The 21415-nt window shown below is 38.0% G+C and overlaps 1 long non-coding RNA gene across 13 annotated transcripts; it reads left to right on the top strand.

The window, feature by feature from the left end:
• The first annotated feature begins 235 nt into the window (after window positions 1–235).
• On the top strand, window positions 236–20955 carry LOC126473571 (uncharacterized). Of its 13 annotated transcripts, XR_007586495.1 has the most exons (6): window positions 661–675; window positions 844–933; window positions 2612–2746; window positions 20134–20307; window positions 20387–20487; window positions 20621–20955. It is a non-coding gene; the product is annotated as an uncharacterized LOC126473571 (long non-coding RNA). The 13 variants fall into 13 exon arrangements; XR_007586499.1 differs by lacking the exons at window positions 661–675; window positions 844–933 and adding an exon at window positions 236–254; XR_007586498.1 differs by lacking the exons at window positions 661–675; window positions 844–933 and adding an exon at window positions 264–414.
• Window positions 20956–21415: the final 460 nt, after the last annotated feature.

Below are 21415 nucleotides of genomic sequence, written 5' to 3'. Positions count from 1 at the left end.
AATTACACTTTCGTTTTGGCATAATGAAACAGTGATTGCACCATGGAGGTTATTCTTACCTCCATGGATTGCACAGTGCAAAACATTAACAGTGAGGTGATGAAAGCCAGAGAGCAAGTATTAGTGGTGTAGAGTATCTCTAGACCGAAAGGACGGAATCAGTGGATCGATTTAGAAGAATCTTCGTTGTTATTCGTAACCTATAGTGCGTTTAAAATTACTTGCGATTGTTGACAATTCGGTACATGTTTGGGGTATGCTGAAAGTCATCACACGTTTCCTAGCGTAAATAATTGAGCAGTTAATAGCAAGTCAAACAACCAGTAGCGTAAAATACTCTAGCCAAGTGGAATTATAAAAAAACGGGACATTTGAGCGTCCCCCAAAAAACTTTCGGGACAGCGGGACATTTTGGTAAGAAACGGGACTGTCCCGGGAAAAACGGGACGAATGGACACCCTAGAATAATATAAAGATGAAGGTCGTACTTGTGGCAACAGGCGACAATGACAAATACAGTAGGTCTACAGAACGATAAATGAGCAATCGATCGCTTTTGCGTGTAGAAGTACATGTCTCTGCTTCTTACATGTGAATCTGTGTGTTCATATGCTTTTGATATCAACGTGGTAAGCTGCAATTCTATCCAACGTCACAAGTGTTTCTTAAACAGCAGTGAGTGTCGCGACTGTTAGACAATAGATTGTGGTTTCTATCCTCCCTTTCCCTGTAACGTTGTATTGCGTAAAAAAGGAGGCCCATACGTGTCCACAGAAATAGTGTAATTTTTAGAAGTAGACAGTTGTGTTCTTGAATTTCATTTATAATTTTCTCTCGTGACAGAAATCTTTTACCCTGGTAATCCAGATGCTCACCGTATTCAGAATGTAGATTTTTCGCCAGTCTGTTAATATCTACTACATTGCATTTTGCGTAAGTAGACCATAATTGTTTTATTCTAGTGTTGGTTTTGCGGATTTCGTTATTCACACGCATTATACATGAGGTCGTGTCTGAGGTATCGTCACAACAACAGTGTTTTGCATCATATTTACGTTTAAAAAATCCCTGAAAACTGTTATGCACTTTCCGGCTTTGCTATGAGCTACGTCGTTGGCACCCGTCACACAAACAACGATGTCACTGTTCTTCAGTGTATTCCCGTGTTCTGAGACACGAGTTTTTATCGGGACATTTCAGGAGGGCATGTGGAAAGACTTCATACTGTTGACAGTATATGCATAACTGCTTTGAAACCATTCACAGTGCGACGCATTTTCCGTAGTTGCTGTGTGTTTCCGGTTACAGACACGGGAAGTAAAGAGCAATAATATTGTGGTTGGGCAATAAGAGTGAACAGTGAAAACTTAAGGAAAATCCGGTAACATTGGCATGGGCACCTTGTTCATCTGATATTAAATGACGCAGATAACTAATTAAACCATTATTAGCAAGAAATTGCCCCAGCTGGAACTGCCCGTTATTATTCTGAGTCGATCCAATAGAAGGTACGTCCTGCATCCGTAACAGACGGCTCTCGAGTGTCAACGATTTACGAGAATAGAAGGCTGGGAATTCGCAGACTAGCTGCCCCATTGCGACTCTGCGGCCACGAACTTGGGAAGGCTGACGGTGGTGGATACACCCTCGCACGTCGCTAAGCAACCAAGACTCTACCCGAACACTCCAAAGGCCGCACAGCTGCTACGGATAGTGATTATCGAGCTCACTTACTTTGAATACCCATGTGTTTTAATGTCCTTCTGTAAAGTTGTCACGCACATGCTTTTTGACGTGTGATATGTACCATGGGCAACCATTCGATTATTTGTAAAGGGGGGGGGGAGGAGGAGGAGGAGGGATAGAGAGTATTTTTAATATTTTGGAAGACAAATGACAACTTTTAACTAACCATAAAGAAGTTTTAGTTGCGACCCTGTTAAAAACATGCGTAATACCGACTTTTAAATCATTTTCTCAAAAGAAACATGATTACACTATATTTTTTGCTGTTCCTCAGAGCTTGGTGGAGCGGGATCGGGGGGGTGCGGCGGCGGCGCCGACGATGACGACCAACCCCCCCCCCCCCCCCCTCCCGTTATGGCTGCCCATAAGAAAGTCAGATAGATCAGAGTCCCCATTTTCTCACGCCGAATGTAGCCTTTTCACGTTTCCAGATTCCGTCATTAGGCTGTGTAAATCAAGCTTCACCAACCTGTGTCTCGTGACACAGCAGTGAATGTTGTCAAATTTTGTTCTGGAGAGAAGTATAAACTTTGGGGACTAGTGTAGCAGGGGATACAAGCCGTCGGCTTTGGACAATGACGTCATAAGTCGCCAAACGAGAAGCGATTCTTCTTAGTGTTGTAGCTCCCTTCAGTAGCTGATAAGTGTTTTTTTGGCTTTTTTTAAAAATCTCATGAGATAGAATAAACAGATCCACTTTATTAAGCAATCAGTAAAAATACGAAACTGAAACATAACAGCAAAAGCGAAAATGGTAAACTGCTCTCTGGCGACTTGTGACGTCATTGTCCAAAGCCGACAGGTTGTATCCCCTGCTACACTAGACCCAAACTTTGTAATATGACATATTTTACATTTGTTCCAGTGATCATCTTAGAGACCAGACAAAGCTCTGTAAGTTTTGTCCTTTCATCTGCAGCCAGCCTGTGTATGTTTGCATTAATCTGACTGGAATGTTACCAGTTAGGCTGTGAGCATATACACGGGAACAAGCTTCCGTGTAAGCAATTTTAAAGTATCCTGTGTTAAATGTAGCTTGTGGCTTATAGAATCCCTTGTCTTTTTTGAGGCACTAAAGTTTTCATGCTACTTTAGTCTCCAAAAGTGAACTGTGAAATTTTTAAACTAATATGCGTAAAAATATAAACACTTTTACCAAAGAATGGTCATAAGGACCTTGACACCCGCATCCACCCACCCTCAGATCAGGACCTGGATTGGTGGTTAACTGTCAGTACTGTTTGCCAGTAATTGGAGCTATGGTTAAAATCTGAAACAGTGGTAACCTTAGTCTTCCTACAAGAGTAAGAACACCTTGGTCAGTTGTATAGCTTTATTGTATACACATGTGGTGTAAGTAGATAGTGCTGCAAAGTCTTATTACAGTTTTCGTGGGAGAGATTCATTGTAAAAGACAAACTTCCTTGTCCAGCTATAACTGAGTGAATTTAGTGGTTCTCTTCAGCATTATTGAGAATGTGCTGTACTGATAGATTATAAATATTTGCTGTACTGTACTGTACTGGTAACAAACATCTTACAAAACACTTTCCCAAATTGCAATAATTTTACAGTGGTAAAACTCAAAACTTACAAATTGAATAATAGCTTGAAAATTGCTTTTTACCCAAAAGATAAAATAATGGGCAGTAATTTATGTTGTTGCTGTGCACTCTTGTAATGTTTTGTGGTTCCTGCCTGGATGAGGAGAGGGTGGTCTGATAGGTGAGTGTCCAGTTTCCTCTCACTACAACACAAAATGCACATGTGATTAAAATACGCTTTATTACAGGAGCCAATTGAGTACTTCTACATCTACATTTATACTCTGCAAGCCACCCGACAGTGTGTGGCAGAGGGCACTTTACGTGCCACTGTCATTACCTCCCTTTCCTGTTCCAGTTGTGTATGGTTTGCGAGAAGAACGACTGCCGGAAAGTCTCCGTACGCACTCAAATCTCTAAAATTTTACATTCATGATCTCGGGAGGTATAAGTAGGGGGAAGCAATATATTCAATACTTCATCCAGAAATGAACCTCCTCAAAACCTGGACAGCAAGCTACACCGTGATGCAGAGCGCCTCTCTTGCAGAGTCAGCCATTTGAGTTTGCTAAACAACTCCGTAACGCTATCACGCTTACCAAATAACCGTGTGACGAAATGCGCCGCTCTTCTTTGGATCTTCTCTATCTCCTCTGTCGACCCGACCTGGAACGGTTCCCACACTGATGAGCAATACTCGTGTATAGGTCGAATGAGTGTTTTGTAAGCCACCTCCTTTGTTGATGGACTACATTTTCTAAGGACTCTCCCAATGAATCTCAACTGGGCACCCACCTCACCAACAATTAATTTTACTTAAAACTTCCGGGCTGATAGGCCGTGGTCGAAGTATAAAACTCTCTTCTGATGCTTCGTCTCAGACTGCGGGAGACATCCTCGGAGGTAAAGCGGCGAACTGCAGTTCGCCGCTTTTACCTCAGAGGATGTGTCCCGCAGTCGGAGACGAAGCATCAGAAGAGAGTTTTATACTTCGACCACGGCCTATCAGCCCGGAAGTTTTAAGTGAAGACAATACCGGCGTTAAAGCTTACATTGTATGATCGAATTAATTTTATATGATCATTCCACTTCAAATCGTTCCGTACGCATACTCCCAGATATTTTACAGAAGTAACTGCTACCAGTGTTTGTTCTGCTATATATAATCATACAATAAAGGATCCTTCTTTCTATGTATTCGCAATACCTTACATTTCTCTCTGTTAAGGGTCAGTTGCCACTCCCTACACCAAGTGCCTATCCGCTGCAGATCTTCCTGCATTTCACTGCAATTGTCTAATGCTGCAACTTCTCTGTATACTACAGCATCATCCGCGAAAAGCCGCATGGAACTTCCGACATTTCAGTGATGTCCAATCTGAAGTTCTGTGGTTAACAGCAGTCGGATAACATATACTGATTCTTGAACCTTGTCCATGACACAACTATATACAATGACTAACACTCCCTCACAGCTAGCTAAGGTGTGAGGTGATAACTGTCACTGTGGAAGACTAGAGCACAGTGCAGTGCAGTGTAGTGTGAACTTAGTCCCAATGTGACTTACTGAGGTACTGAGATTGAGACAGCTCAGTCAGAAGCGGCTTATATGCTCAGTCCCCAGGTGGTGTTATCAGTGCATAGCCTGTGGGTATGTCTTGGTCTTCTCTTGTCATAGGCTTGCCTAGTTCAGTGCCTGCTATACAATGTTTCCTGGTGCCGACTGGTGTGCTCAAAATGATTCAAATGGCTCTGAGCACTATGGGACTTAACAGCTGAGGTCATCAGTCCCCTAGAACTTAGAACTACTTAAACCTAACTAACCTAAGGACATCACACACATCTGTGCCTGAGGCAGGATTCGAACCTGTGACCGTAGCGGTCGCGCGGTTCTGGACTGAAGCGCCTAGAACTGCTCGGCCACATCGGCTGGCCACCGGTGTGCTGGCAAAGATGTACGCCAGCACAATATGGCCCAAGAATGATGCGAGAAGCCTTTTTTTGTTCCGGAGGATGCCTAGTGTTCTACTGTGATAAAATGTAAAGACAAGAACAGTCCAGAAGAAAATGAAACAACACTTTTTAAGAAAAAAATAAATGAATGCTTGGTTATAGCCAGTATAGTGCCGCGAGCCAAAACTTGATAGATTTCCCATTTTTTGTTCAGAAGGTGAGACCTGATGTATTACATGCATTTGAGCACTATCTAACCCTACCAGAAACGGAATACAGATGTTTTGATACATTGAGTTGCATGTCCCAGACAGTCAAATTTGATGAAAATTCACCATAAAACCCTAGATATATTAAATTTCCAAGTGAAACTGCATACAGAAAACTAAATTGAAGGGTGGTATACCCCTAGACTAACTAAAACAAAAGGCATAAACACTAAATAATATCAAAGAAACTAAAGCTATTGACATTAAGAACAGACTGTACTGCAATATTTACAGGCTAAGAGGATCTACAGAATGTAAGCAGATAAAATTAGAGGAGGAAAGCAGTGCTAAACTTATTGAAGAAGCTCTCAGTATTTGGAAGGCAGCATGGTATCTGGTTAATGAACACAGTATAAACTCACCTTACACTCTAATTCTTGCAGTCTAGATGATTTAATGCATGTGTTATAAAAATAATGAAAAACACAGTAGGTTAAATTCTTGAATCTGGAATAGATCCTACAGTTGCTGCTAAATTTGTAAATAATTGCAGCATTGGAATGTCAAAGAGTGTGTCCTAAACACAGAGTAAAACCTACAGACCCACAGGAAGATGCAATATTTACAGCACTTCCTGTACTGTGTTAAAACCTATAGTATCTGAAATCACTCATCCCCTGCCGGAAGTAATAAGTAAATGCCTCCCTGCTCAGGTATGTCCAGTTTTACTAAAAGAACACCACACGGTAGCAGTTCAAAAAAAATAGAATCCACATGATACCAGTAATAGCTAAGGTAAGGAGTCCGTAATGAAAGATAAAGTATTAAGATATTTTGAAGGAAATAATTCTTCTTATGATTTGCTTTTGGAGTGGCATATCAATGACAACAGCCCTAAGAGCTAAGTTCCAATGGTATTGGGAGAGCTGTTCTGAAAACTCTCAAATCCTATCTGAACAACAGATAAGTGCATCAGTGGAAGAAGCAGATTCAGGTGAAAATACGGTACAGTGTTGTACACCACAGGAATCCATAATGGGGCCACTGGGGAAAAAAAGGGGGGGCGGGAGAAGATAGTTGCTCCGGCTGTTCAGCAAGCACAAGTCCTATTTACTGAGGTGAGGCTAGGCTGATCATGAACAAGATGAGAAATGATAAAGGCAAAATGCAGAGGATGACATGCAGCCTTAGTGATACTGTAGCATTAGGTAACACATTAGTCTCTAGACTTCTGGGCTGTTCACTGATACTAAGTTAACCTGTCAACAGCACCCTAAATGCATATTTTTCCAAACATTCACAAGTCCTGCATCTTCTAAGGAAACTAAAAAGTGTAATATCAGATCAGTACCTGCTAACGGTATAATCTGCAGTGTTCCACATCAGCTATGATACCAGTATGCAGGCTGCAAGAATGTGCTTTTATTGCAAAAGAAAGTGACGAGGGTCACCTCAAAACAAAAAAGATTTACCTTTGAAACAACTTTTTACCCAATTAGCAGTCATGAATGCTTTCAGCCAATATACAAGGGCACTCTGAAAAGTATTGACTCCCAGTTTTTTTATGGGGAAGCTCTTAAACCTTTTTAAATAAAACAAACTTTATTAACATTCTACATCTTTATTCTTCATGTCTACATACTTATTTCTCAACATGGCCACCCTGTTGACAAACACATTTCTCCCAGTGAGAGACCATTTTGCTGATACCCTGACTGTAGAATGTTTGACTATGTTGACAGAGCCACAACCTCACATCTGCCTGCACTGCTTCATTACTATCAAAATGAAGTACTTGAAGATGTTATTAAAGCTTTGGAAACAGTTGATGGAGCCAAGCTGGGACTGTATGGAGGATGATCAATGACAATGAATCCAATGTGTCAAATGGTCAGATGTTGCAGTGTTCATGTATAGTCTGGCTTTGCTGAAGGAGAATGCTCCATGTGTGGACAAGCTCTTTGAATATGTTATTTCATAAATTCACTTACAGCATGCTGTTTATCATGCACCAATATGTTAAACACCATGATGTTACGCAATACAATTTGGAGCTGTTCAGCAGCAGGAGGTTGCAACAGTGAAGTGGGGAAGTCGACAGAGTAATATGCATAACATGTAATAACTCAGCTGATATTAACAACAGAATAAAAAATCCAGAGGCCTTATTTTTCAGCATCCCCTCTTATTTTCAGCTGCTTCATTCACACAAAGATAAATTGTTTGTTCTCCAGAGCTACAGAAAGGGAAATGTTCATCAATACAGCACTTTCAATAAAGGTAGCTTCCATATGGTGGCCTAAAATGATTTAATCCACTACCTGAGGATATTCAGTCATTGCCACTGGAGCACTTTAGAACTAAAATAGTTTGGGGGGGGGGGGGGGGGGGAGTTTTGCCCCAGACATCACACTGGGATTCTGTTACCAAAGAAGCGGCTGAAATCAGGATAAACAGCAACAGTTCTAACAGAGACCAAGTGTACACACTTGACAGGGCATGAGATTGGGTTTTGAACATTGAGCGAAAGTAAAGATGTAAAGTAGATGCTTGTAGGGACGCAGTAGTGGTAGTTTCAAACATTGCCGCCGGCCACTTACACCATGTGACGTCTCTCTGTTTTGTGGTGGGACAGGGCTGCTGGGAGCTACCCAACTCACCTTCCACACATGCGCCACACTGACCTTCTCTGGTACATCCCAGATGCCACTGTTATATCTATATAAGCAGAACATTGTGCTAGCCCTGGCCAGTCAGTGTTTTCAACTCCAGATGATGATAGGAGGGATAGCTATTATTTGAAGCAACGTGTATAAATACTTCACATAGAAATAGATACGTTCACAAAAATTGTGTACACTGCCAAACTTTGATCCTGCTAAAAAATCTCCATTTCAGGGCTAACATAGCTTATCTGAAAGTCTCATTCCTATATTTCTAAACATCTTACCTTTGCAAAAATAATATATTTCAAAAGTTACCTGTAATCAGACTTGTTGCTGTCATAAGTATTAAAGAATCTTAAATGTAATAATTTTGAAAATCCAATGTCACAGTCTTGTAGTCATAATTTTTCTGTTTCTAACAGTTAACAGTTTTCCTAGAATAATGTTTTAGTTTATGAAATATTCCAATTAGAAAGTTTGACTTTCCAGAAAATTCTTGCTGGCTTTTGTAACTTTTAATGTGCATCAGTACTTCCATGCTATAAAGCAGAAATTATCATTTACACTTTGTGTGTATAGTTAACCAACTATTAGTCAAAATAATGTCTCTGCATAATGGACTGTAAATTAATATTTTGGATAACTGTCCTACATGCATCTTTAAATAGGCATTGCTCATACAGCAATGATCAGTTGGTACTCAACATCCAGCTTGTAAATTTCCCTGTAAAGTTAGTCTGTGACAAGATATAGCAAAGTGCAGTCATCATATGAAGTACCATGTCACTCAGTATTTTTTCAGTGAGCTTATGCTGAGTAATAGTGTAATATTGATGCATTCGAATTTTGTTATCCTGAGTTCATCAGCAGGGTGCTCTGAGATATAATTGAATGTTGTAAATATAGTTACAGGTGTGGAACAGATACTCCTTGTAGAAAAGAATTATTGGCATTTATAACTAAGTTTCCAGGTCTGTGGTGGGAAATTATGAGGATTAATATACAGTTGGTTTGTTTTTAACCTCAGTTGCCTAAATAACTCTAAAACAATGCATTGTATGAAAGTGTTATAGGTGAAAAGTTAAGAGGACATCAGTCTGTGTAACAACTGGCAAACTGCCCACCTATTTTCCACCCGTCCTGCATGCGCAGGGTCAGCTTCATATTTTCAAATGAGAACCCCCATCTTCTGTATATTTGGGTTGTACACCAAACATGTACTGTTTATGCAAACCATTGTTTTCTGTTTGTGATAGATGGTGCTGTAATCAACAAATATCAGTTGTGCTTGTTTTTGTAATTAAGAATGATTCTACATTGTATTTACAATACAAATGTAAACATTTGTTAATATTTATGTTCGAAATTTACTTAAGTGTTGCAAATTTGATTGTATAGTGCAGTACAGTTAGCCGTTTAAATGTCTGGTTAGAAACTGCATTTAGCATGATCCAGGAATGACAGTGTGGATGTTACAGTTTTCTGCACCTATCAGGGTGCTTGATATTGGCAGGTCCACTTGGCTCTCACCATTGGTGTGCTTGATTTCAGTGTGTACCCTTGTGTCTCACCATTGGGGTGCTTGTTTCCAGTAAGTCTCCTTGTCTCTCACAATTGGGGTGCTTGATTTCAGTGAATATCCATGACAGGGATGCCTGTCACTCTCACTTTTGAGAAAAATGCACACCTTCCTTGCAAACTCTAAAGAAATATTTTCACATTGTGGCTGATTGACAGTGTCTTGCACATTGTAAGATTAACTGCATGGGTATGGCAGTGTACATATTCTGCATTAGGATAGAATTTTTGTACAAATCTCATATCCCACCAGAGGAACCAACCATAACAGAAGCCCCATCATGCTTTTGTACAATCGATTTTTGGGGAGACTCGTTCACTTTTTGCATGTCTATTCTTCTAGCCAACATCTGTGCATCTTGGCTGAAAGGAGGAGGGAAACTCTAGAACTTTTCTGTTGGTTTATTCTTAATACGTAGTTGTATCCAACAGCCATCTGAAATACATTTGGTCTGTCACCAATTTCATCTACTGTGACAGCTAATAATTCTGATTCCATTACTTGCTTTGAAATATCTTCGTATCAAATTGAAACTTAACTTGCAAAAGTTCATTTTGAATTGTTTTGGACATTCCTGTGAAAAAGTTGCCTTATCCAAATGATTTTTTAATGCTGCATCAAATTCAGCATCAAAATTAGTGCTCTTTGATAACAGTTCAGTTTCATCTTGACCTCTTAAGAGTAGTTCAAAGGAACTATAGAAACGAATGCAATTTATGAAAATATTTAACTGATACCTATTGCACCTAACTTCCTTCTTATACTTCACAATTCTCTTTCCACACACACACACACACACACACACACACACACACACACACTACCCAGTTGTTCAGCTACATTAACAGTTTCAAAAAGTGCAAGTCTTCAACAATTTTGTATGTCAACAGCTGAAAATACATGCTTCTTCACTTTGTTACTGAGATGATTTATGTCCATAGTTCCCACTTTCATCCGTAATGATTGCCTACCAAACAGGCATGGGAAGCAAAATAATGTATTTTTAACTTCACAGCCACATAACCAATCACTGTTTCTATAAATCCATTTCAGGTGTTCCTTTGATTTGCTGATTGCCAGTATTATTTTGCACAATATTTACAACTGGTAGGTCATCTTAGTCCCTTCACAGCTAGCTTCTCCTCACTGGAAATGTGAGACAACTCTGTTTCTTGTAAATTACTGTGTTTTTGTCGTCTACAGTCCAAATATCAGTTTGATGCAGCTCTCCATGCTACTGTATCCCGTGCAAGCCTCTTCATCTCTGAATAATTATTGCAACCTACATACTTCTGAACCTACTTACTTCATTCACCTCTTGGTCTCCCTCTTAAATTTTTACCCACCTCAATTCTCTCTAGTAATAAATTGCTGATCCCTTGATGTCTCAGAATGTGTCTTATCAACCAGTCCCTTCTTTTAGTCAAGTTTTACCACAAATTTCTTGTCTCCAAAATTCTATTCAGTACCTCCTTATTAGTTACATGATCTACCCATCTAATGTTCAAAACTTAGGCGCAAAAGTATATGAGAGGCCATGTGTCTACAAAATTAACTGTCAACAATATGAAAAGTTTTACATTGGCCAGTTGAGACGGAAACTAAAGAAAAGGTTTCTTCAACACACACAACAAACAAACGCTTCAGCTTTGGGCTTCAGCCTTAAAGCTTGTAACCACAGAATAGGTACCATTGCTGAGAATATGAAAATACTGCATCAAGCAAAGAAGGGATTAAGTATGAACCTTCTGGAGGAAATTGAAATCTTCCGTAACTTAAAAAGAACAAAAATAATTGAAAAATAAGGCTTTATTTGAGAATTTCTGTGAGGTCTTTCGCTCATGATTCCAATCCACAGCCTGACTGTTTGAATTATACCATTACTCCTCTCTCTTACCTACCATTCCCTTTTAGTTCAGTTTTATAATATGAAGAGATTGTGTAACGTACATGTGACAAGTTTCATTTAGCATTTCAATATCAACACCCGATGTTAATGACTCTTTTATTGCACCCCAACTAGTTTTCTTCATTACGTGAATGTAGTACAGATATATTATTTATGGTTTTGTTATCCATGCACTGTGTATTACTATGGTTCATTATAAGCATTTAAAAAGTGTTTGTATCTTCTCTCCTGTTGCCTTACACTGAGTATGCTAAACACTCTGTAATTCTATTTTTAACTTTTATTATATTTTCCAGTTAACAAGTTGCCTTTGCTTAAAATATGTTCCTACACTAAATATGTAGTTCTCACTTTAATGAACAACAGGTCATATATCCCTTTCTTAACTGAAAACTGTGTATTGTTAAGTGCTATTATGTACATAACCAACATGTATTGATATATTAGATATGTCATCTGTAGCCTGATGTCTATATTCCATCTAACGTGTTTAAGTCCATACATATGCAAGTTCGTATTACATTTAGCAAACATTTGTGTTGATCGTGTCAAAGAAATTTTCTATATGGCTCTCAAAAAGTATACTCAATGGATGTGCCTCTAATGCCTTTACCTAAATTTTTACAATGTTTAAAGAATATTACTCATCACTACCGATACTACATACATGTTGTCAGTATACCTTAAAGCCAAATTTAAGTGCACAGTTGGTTATACTGTTGTTGTTTATTCCCCCCCCCCCCCCCCCCCCCTCCCTTCTTTAAGATACTAGCATTACTGACATAATAAGCTTCCAATTAAGAACAGTAATGAAACTTCATTTACATATGAAGGTTTCCCTTAAATATAGCATATTTCGGAAAAAAATTCTGTGTTTCCTTTTTAAGATTGCAACTATGATGATCATCTTTTATCAGCTGATCTACGCAATTGCTTTTCTACTATTTTGTCTAACTTAGCACTTTCTTCCTGCTGTACCTCTGGCCATTTGAAGAATTTTAATAGTGATTCCCCTATAAATTTTTTTCGTAGTATTTCTATGCGAGACAATCTCATAGACAAATGAGGTAGTTCATTCAAAACCATTTGAAATTCTGGCACTAATTTTGCCCAAGTTTTGCATAAACGTCTTATCTCCTTCATAACCCTTTCACACGGATTCGATTTTGGATTATATTTTGATATTGTGGCATGCCTTACATTCTCCCAAGCTAGAAACTCTATAAATGACTGACTCACAAACAGTGAACAGTTATCCATTAATAATCTCTTAGGTTTTCGTACCTCTACAAAATATTTGCACATACAGTTTATAACTGTCTCTGGGTTAGCTCCATTAGACTGTTACATTTAACATATTTAGACCAACACTCTAATGGAATGTAAATATATCTAATTCCTGCTTGACTTGCTGGTAATGGTCCATAAAACTCCAAAGCTGTTAAATCGTGTAAAGCTCTAGGTATCATAGGAGACATTAAGTGTAATGTGTTTCTCTCTAATTTTCCTTCACCTTTTGACAGACTTGACAGGTCTGTTGTAATCTTACAGCATACTTACCTAGTTGTTTAAAATGGTAAAGCTGTACCATCTGTTTTATACATTTCCTTATTCCAAAATGCCCATAACCTATATGTATAAACCAAATTAAATCATTTTATGCACACTCAGGTACACGTGATTTCCAGTATGATGTATTTGTATTCTCTGTCCAAAATAATACTTGGTTGATCACTGTCCAAAGTTTGTCTTCTGTGGGCAGTAACTCATTTTTCTCATACTTTAACATTTTAAGATTTAATTCTTCTTCATCTTTCATTCCTTGCCTGATTTTATTAAGTAATACACGTACTTTGTCTTTCGTATAGTTTATTTTCAGAAAATTTGTATTAAAAATCATTACTGGTCCAGTAGTTCTCTAAGAAACTTCCTGGCAGATTAAAACTGTGTGCCAGACCGAGACTCGAACTCGGGACCTTTGCCTTTCGCGGGCAAGAGCTCTACCAACTGAGCTACCCAAGCACGACTCACATCCCGTCCTCACAGCTTTACTTCTGCCAGTACCTCGTCTCCTACCTTCCAAACTTTACAGAATGTTCGCAGGAGAGCTTCTGTAAAGTTTGGAAGGTAGGAGATGAGGTACTGGCAGAAGTAAAGCTGTGAGGACAGGACAGGACGGGACGTGAGTCGTGCTTGGGTAGCTCGGTTGGTAGAGCCCTTGCCCGTGAAAGGCAAAAGTCCCGAGTTGGAGTCTCGGTCCGGCACACAGTTTTAATCTGCCGGGAAGGTTCATATCAGCACACACTCTGCTGCAGAGTGAAAATCTCATTCTGGTAACATCCCCCAGGCTGTGGCTAAGCCATGTCTCCGCAATATCCTTTCTTTCAGGAGTGCTAGTTCTGTAGGTTCGCAGGAGAGCTTCTGTAAAGTTTGGGAGGTAGGAGACGAGGTACTGGCAGAAGTAAAGCTGTGAGGACAGGACATGAGTCGTGCTTGGGTAGCTCAGTTGTAGAGCACTTGCCCGCGAAAGGCAATGGTCCCGAGTTCGAGTCTCGGTCCGGCACACAGTTTTAATCTGCCAGGAAGTTTCATATCTGTGCACACTCCACTGCAGAGTGAAAATCTCATTCGGAGTTCTCTAAGAATTAATCATTCCTAATGGCAATCGTGATAATGCATCTGGTACACAATTTAATGTTCCCTTGATGTAAACTATTTGTATTTGAAACTGTTGTAAAAACAATAGCCACCTAAGGAGCCTCCTGTGCTATAAACAACTTTCCGTTGAGAATATCAATGCTTGGTGATCTGTATAAATAACAGTTTCTGAACCCCAAATCAGTGCCTCAAATTTCTTTAAGTTCCATAACACAGCAAGTAATTCTTTCTCCCTTGCTTTATAATTCAGCTTGTGTGTCTAGGCTGCGGCTAGTGAAAGCAATGGTTTTACATTCTTCCTCTTCTGGGTCCCATTTGCCATGAAATATTTTTGCTGCTATGCCATATTCTGATGCACGTGTTGCGCTGCTAAATAGTTCACGAAGACTCGGATGGTTTAAAATAGCATTGACTAGGGTATCCTTTCCTTCCTAGAATGCATTTCATGGACTTTCATCCCATACCCGTTTTGCTTTAATAGTGATAGTAGATGTGGGTTATTCATGACTTGTCCTTGTTATACCGTCTATAGAATCCCACTAATCCTAAAAAGGAATGTGACTGTTTCACATTCTGTGGATGTGGACAGTCTTTAATCGGCATAATAGTTCTGGATCTGGCTTAATTTCTCTTATTCCTGTGAGGCGCCCCAAGAATTTTAGTTCCTGTCGCCCAAAATGTGATTTAGCAAGCTTAATACTTATTCCATTGGTGTAAAATTTCTTCAGTGTTCTTGCAAGTAAATCACAATGTTCCTCCCAGGTTTCTGAAACAATAAGTACCGTATATCATCTACATAAATCAATAGCTCTTGTAACAACTTTTTCCCTAATGCTTCATCTAATGCTCTTATAAACACTGATACTGATATGTTTAACCCAAATGGTAAAACTTTAAACTGGTATGACTGTCATATAGGAATGCAGTATAAGGTCTAGATTCTGTAGCTAATTTCACCTGGCAGTACCCTCTGTGAGATCCACAGAGCTAAAATAGAGCTAAAATAATTTGCTTTTGCAAAATGAGCAAGTTTGTCTATGCATATGGGACGATCTCTCTCCGGTTCAATGTGATGATTCAAGGTTCATGTGTCTAGTACTAGGTGCACACCTCCTGTTATCTTTCTGACAACCAACAGTGGCTTATTGAATAAGCTTGTACTTCTTTCTATAACATTTCTATCTACCATTTTATCTATTTCTTCCTGTATGTCCCCTTTTTTGATGATAGGTACAAGGTAAGGTCTGCAGAAAAAAGTTCCCTTGTTTTTAATCTTAAAACCATACAAATAGTCTACTATATTCCCTGGTTTGTCTGAAAATACATCTGAATATCTACATAGTATTCCATATAGCTCTTCCTTTTGAGTAAGGGTTAACAGTTCCGATTCGTAAGCCTTTGCATACAAATCAACTTTATTTGCAATTTGTTGTAGATTACTTACATCCTTATCCACTGAACTCATATTATATATTAACCATAAATTTTTACCCCCATATAGTCCTTGACAGCAATCTGTCTTATATATAATCTCTTTATTATAGTTATCTAGATTGCACTTAAAAGAACCACTCTGAAAGTCTATTACCACTGTATATTTTATTAACCGATCTACTCCTAGTAATACTTGCACATTTATTTTAGAGACTATTAACAGGGTTTCTTCAAACACTAATTGATCTATTCCAAAAGTAATCCTTGTTTCCCATTTCACTACATTGCTCTGAGTACCTGTAATATCTACAATATGTACTCCCATTTTTTATTTATTTATCTCTTGTTTCGGTGTCCATGTTGTGACACTATCACAGGATATGGAACGTGTCAATTTTACAAGCTTTTGGCCAGAATTTATGATAAGACATAAAACAAAACAAAAACAGTAAACAGTAACTTAGGTCCCGCTACAAAAAATACATTTTAGAGATAGGTAGAGATTACAAAACAAAAACAGTAAACAGTAACTTAGGTCCCACTACAAAAAATACATTTTAGAGATAGATAGAGATTACAAAATAAGTGTCACAGAGAAATAAATATTCCAAAATATATGTTTCAATAAAAATATTTGGTATTACAAATATAAATTTGGGCATACATTTGCAATTTACAATACAAGAAATGTTAAACACTGTAGTTCAGGAACTCTTTTATTGTTTAAAATGATCCTTGCAATAGGAACTGCCTTAAGGTTTTTTAAACAAGAGATTATCATCTACCAAACACTTAATTCTTGAAGGGGGGACATTAAAAAATCTTACAGCCACTGAAATGGACTCCTTTCTGCACCATACTTAGATTTGGCTGTTCATAGTGGATATCATGTTTCCTTCTAGTATTGTGACTGTGACATGCACTATTCAGCTAAAAGATGGATTTTTCTTTCCTTATGAAGCACATCAAAGAGAATATATATTGCGCAGTGGATGTAAGTATTTCAATCTTCTTAAAAAGATTCCTGCATGTGGCTCTAGGATAGACTCCACACATGATCCTTATGGCTCTCTTTTTGTACACACAGTACTTTTTTAGCCAGTGGCTTATTTCCCCAAAATATAATTCCAAATGCCATAATTGCATGAAAGTAACCATAATACGCTGACTTCATGGTTTCCATATTTCTATAAGAAGAAACAATGTGCAATGCAATGAAATGCCATGCATGACAGGTAACTTAGGAAATTCCTTTATTCTTCCACATAATAGCCATTCCTCCAAAATTATTGGTACTTTGCTTCCTGAATCAATGTAAATTTTTCACTCCTTTATTTCCTATTCTTCCAATTAAAATTGGTTTGCATTGCACCTTTTCTAAATTTTCCTCTTCCACTAATAACCAATCATTTATAGGTGATATTTTACTGTAAGCAATCATTTTACTTATATATGGGCCGAATTTTGTTCTGTGCCATCCTGGAGTCTGACCCAGGATTGTTCTCATTTTCATCACTGATCAGATACCAATTGGAAATTACTTCAATAATACACTAATTTGCTTCTGTGTCATTATTTCGTTGCATATTCATTTGTTAGTTTTGAGTTGTAAACACCAGCAAGCTTATGTTATTTCTCCCCCCTCTATGGTTATTGTGATTTAGACTGTTATTCCTGCTGTGAACAGTACCATTACTGCTCACTCTATAATAATCGGATTCCTTCCATCTGCGGTAAGGAATTAGGAAAGGATTTGTTATTGGAATTCCCTGTATTTCAGTCATACACTGAATAATTTACATTTCTTTCAATATTCAGCATGGCTAAACCTTCAATAAAGGTCAATAACTTGTTCAGTTTTCCACCCTCTCTACATTATTCCTTGTCGATTGTGGTATGGTAAACATGTACCGAGTACTTTTACTTGGTGCATTTCATCTGTTGGATCATCTAAGTACTTCGATTTTGTCAAATGCCATTCTATGTACTTTTTATATGTGCCCCATGAATTATAGTATGGAGCAGGGTCTAATAAATGTAAGATTAATTTTTCCCGAGTACTTGATGATGAGTACTTACTCTTAAAGCTTTCTTCAAAATCTTTCCAATACACAAATTCTTCTTCGTGAGAATTTCCCCATTCTGCAGCACCTCCCATTAAATATCCTAATGTTAAATCTATTTTCTTTGTCATCCCACTTTTTAGGCAAAAAATCTGGCCAACACTCTTAAAAAATAAATTGGGTGTACATCACAGTCTGGTTTATACTTTGGAAATTGCTTTGCTAAATTAAACTCATTTCCTATATATAAAAACCTCCATTACATCTTTAGTTACACCTTTACTATTTTCTATTATCGCCTATTGCTTCCCATATCCTATGAAGTTCTTGTTTACTGTTAATTGACCTTCCCCAGAAGTGATATTATTTATTTCTGTTTTGTCTTTTACTTCTTGTTCTACGAGTAACTGTAAACATTTTTCCAAATGTTGTATAGCATCAGGTGTCCTTATTACAGCATTTTTCTGTATGGACATGATATGCTTGTTGGCAGCTGAAATACTTCATACCACTTCGAATCAGGAATTCACATTATCTACATAGCTCGTCCACCGTCGGGTTGTTATTCTGTGTACACTTTCTTGTTAATCATCTGTTAACACTTGTTGTACCTCTACTGACACAGATTCTTGTAATTCATTTACTTCAGAGTTTATTTCCATTATTTTAATGTTTTGATTATTAATTTGTTCATTAAAGTTAGAATTTAAGTTAGCTTTAACCTCTTGTATTTTATGGCTTAGTATGTCCTCTATTGATTCAGTAATTTGTTCTTTAATGGACTTCATCAATTCTATTTGTTCCGCTTTCCATCCTTCGTTATCCTTCATTGTTTGTTCTTTAGTTATGCCTTCTAGTATCGATCTTAACTCCTCGTTTTGCATTTCCATCTTTCTTGTGATTGGAATGCACTATTTATTACCAATCAACAATATTAGCATTAAACATATACTAACACTACTGTTTCTACTTTTTAAATGTTTACGGCTCATCCTTCTGGGGAGCTGTGAACTGCATGTTGGTAGCAGAACAGCTGAAGCTGGTGCTGAAGCCTGCTCTCGTGCTGCACACTGCCGCTGACTGGACAACCCAGCACCCCATACTTGAGTAACTGCTCACCATTCTGTGTTGATAACTCCCTCTGGATCAACGTCCGCCATATGCGTTATCCAGTCAAAACAATTTTGTTAAGTTTTGAACTAATTCTGTGCAGTCATTGCTTGTAATGTGGGTGCACTTTCTGCTGCCACGTTCTCCTTCTTTCTGTTTCAGATTTGTGACAGTAAATTATATTTTGCATTCATTATGTGTTTACTGTTCTTTCTTAGACAATTTGTTCGAAAGAAGCTCTTAATTATTTTTTATTTCTTGTTACGTGCATTATAAGGTACTGTTGTTGATCGCTAGCTGCCAGTGGCAACTTCTGTCTTCCAATCTTTGGAGTCGTAATTCTGACTCAAATTAAAATCCTGCTGCTGTATATGTTGTAAGATTTGCAGTGGGTCTTATACCAGCACTAGCAAGAAGTTGCTTCCCTGGCCGATATAACAGGGCAATATTTTGCCGACCCCAAGTAGTATTACCTTTATCCTCTCTTCTCAGAGTAGTTTTATGGTGGTCTGGATCCTTCCATGCCACCTCCCTGTCGATCCAACTGTAGTGGAGATTTCTGGAATACTTCTGTAAGTTCTCGCTGTTGCGCTACTAAATAAATAGCCACACTTCTCACAAACAGGGGTATATTTTGCCCAGCATTTTCACTAGTACTTTTCACAGCACAACTAACAATTGCTACGGTAATACCACTCTCTTGAGTACATTCAAACGACAGTACATGTGTACTCTAGGACCTGAGAGAAAAAAACAGAAAATCAACTACCACTCTTAAATTGTTCATTACGCTCTTGTTGATGGGTCATTTACTCCAAGGCCCTCGGATTCAGGCAGTTGCTGCACCACGGCACAAATGACTCCCGGACGACCAGTGGTTGTGGTACCATTTTTACTGGTCCCCTTCTTGCCAGCTACACCACTGCTCCACATTTGCTACATGCAAGAAAGGAAAATTCACAGTTTCCCTTTCTCGCTACATTTATCCTTATTCAATTTACTCACGAGCCTCTCAACCGTGTAACATGTGACTGTGTGAAAGCATGCCACAGGAGTTGCAACAAGTATTGGGTATTTTGGTTTCCACATTTGTCATTGATTTTTCAAAATTGGCTTTTTTTGTATTCAAGGTTTTTATCAAATAAACTTTGCATATGTAGAGGAATTTATTTTTTAAATTTACAAATTTATGCTTATTTGACATGTAACATTGTATTGTGACACTTTGATTCTAAGTTCACATTTTCTGTCTTTTGTTGCAGTGAAACGAGTTCTTAACGAGGTTGTGTGATGTCCCCTGATGAGTTCTGTTCTGCCCGTGGTGAACACAGTTTATTGAAAAATAGACAGAACATCACTAACTTCATAAAGTAAACATATTTGGCATCTTTGGTATTCATATTGTGGATAAAGAACAGCCAAGCACTCCCTATGGGGTTTGTAATTCAGACTGAAAAACTATTGCTATCCACACTCATTTATTCTGCATTGATTTTCTTTGTATCCTCTTTCCAGCCAGCACCAATTTCACCTGACAGAACTCTTGTAGGGCTGCCCTTATTTTTACTTGTAAGATCTGTTGCAGCCTTCATCAGAAGAAGAAGATTTATGGAAAAGTATGTCAAAATATCACAGTTTTCATATTAAAATTTCATTAAATATATATCAGTGACAATGTCTTAATTATTTCTGTTACTTTGCAACTGTAGTCTAAGTTTTGTTCCTAACACAGATCTTGTGTCTTTACAGTGGTCTCTGGATGAAAACAGACACGACACTGGTGCAATATTCTACAATATTTATTATTTGTTCCACAAACAGTTTATTGGCTGTTACACCATCATCTGGTACAAAGTTAAGTGTATGGTGCAGAGATATTCTGTTGGGTCAAAGATTTTAAACCAGTGCATCTACACTGTATCTTCATTTCCAGATATGAAAATGTTTAGCAATGAAATAATAATATTTCTGTGTAAATGTAATATAATCTTTTGTAACTAAGAGAAAATATGTGACAAATCAACAGATGAATGATGTACAAATTAAAACAGTTGTTTATGGAAGAAAATAAGTTTATTGTTCAACTTTGGTGATGTTCCAAAAATGTCCCTGAACAAAATAATCAGTCTTATCTTTAATAGATCCTAAATTACAACTGGATAAGGTGTGCTAGATATAAGCAGGTAAGTCAAGCAGCTGTGATTATACAAAGCTTTTATTTTCCAGAAAGAGGGATGAATTACAATATGGTGTGGTTGGGATTATTGAGTAGTATCTGCAGTTAGAAGTGGTGAGTAAGGGAACTGTCTGGTCATACAGTGAATGTCTATAAAGTGTGTAATTTTCAGGTTTTTATCTGGTCCCCAAACAAAGATATTGCAGGCCAAAAAAGGAAAAATTCAGAAAACCAGTTTTTTAAAATGGAGTATTTTTTAAAGTATAAGCTTCTCATCGGTGATACACCATCAACGAAACTACAGTGTTTAAGGTAATAGAACAAAAATATTAAGGCTGAGAAATTACTCTTTCTGTGGAAAATGATTG

Source organism: Schistocerca serialis, chromosome 4 (assembly GCF_023864345.2).
Source record: "Schistocerca serialis cubense isolate TAMUIC-IGC-003099 chromosome 4, iqSchSeri2.2, whole genome shotgun sequence".
Lineage (NCBI taxonomy): Eukaryota > Metazoa > Arthropoda > Insecta > Orthoptera > Acrididae > Schistocerca > Schistocerca serialis.
Note: the sequence above shows the minus strand (reverse complement) of the source record. Positions and strands in the feature narration are given on the sequence as shown.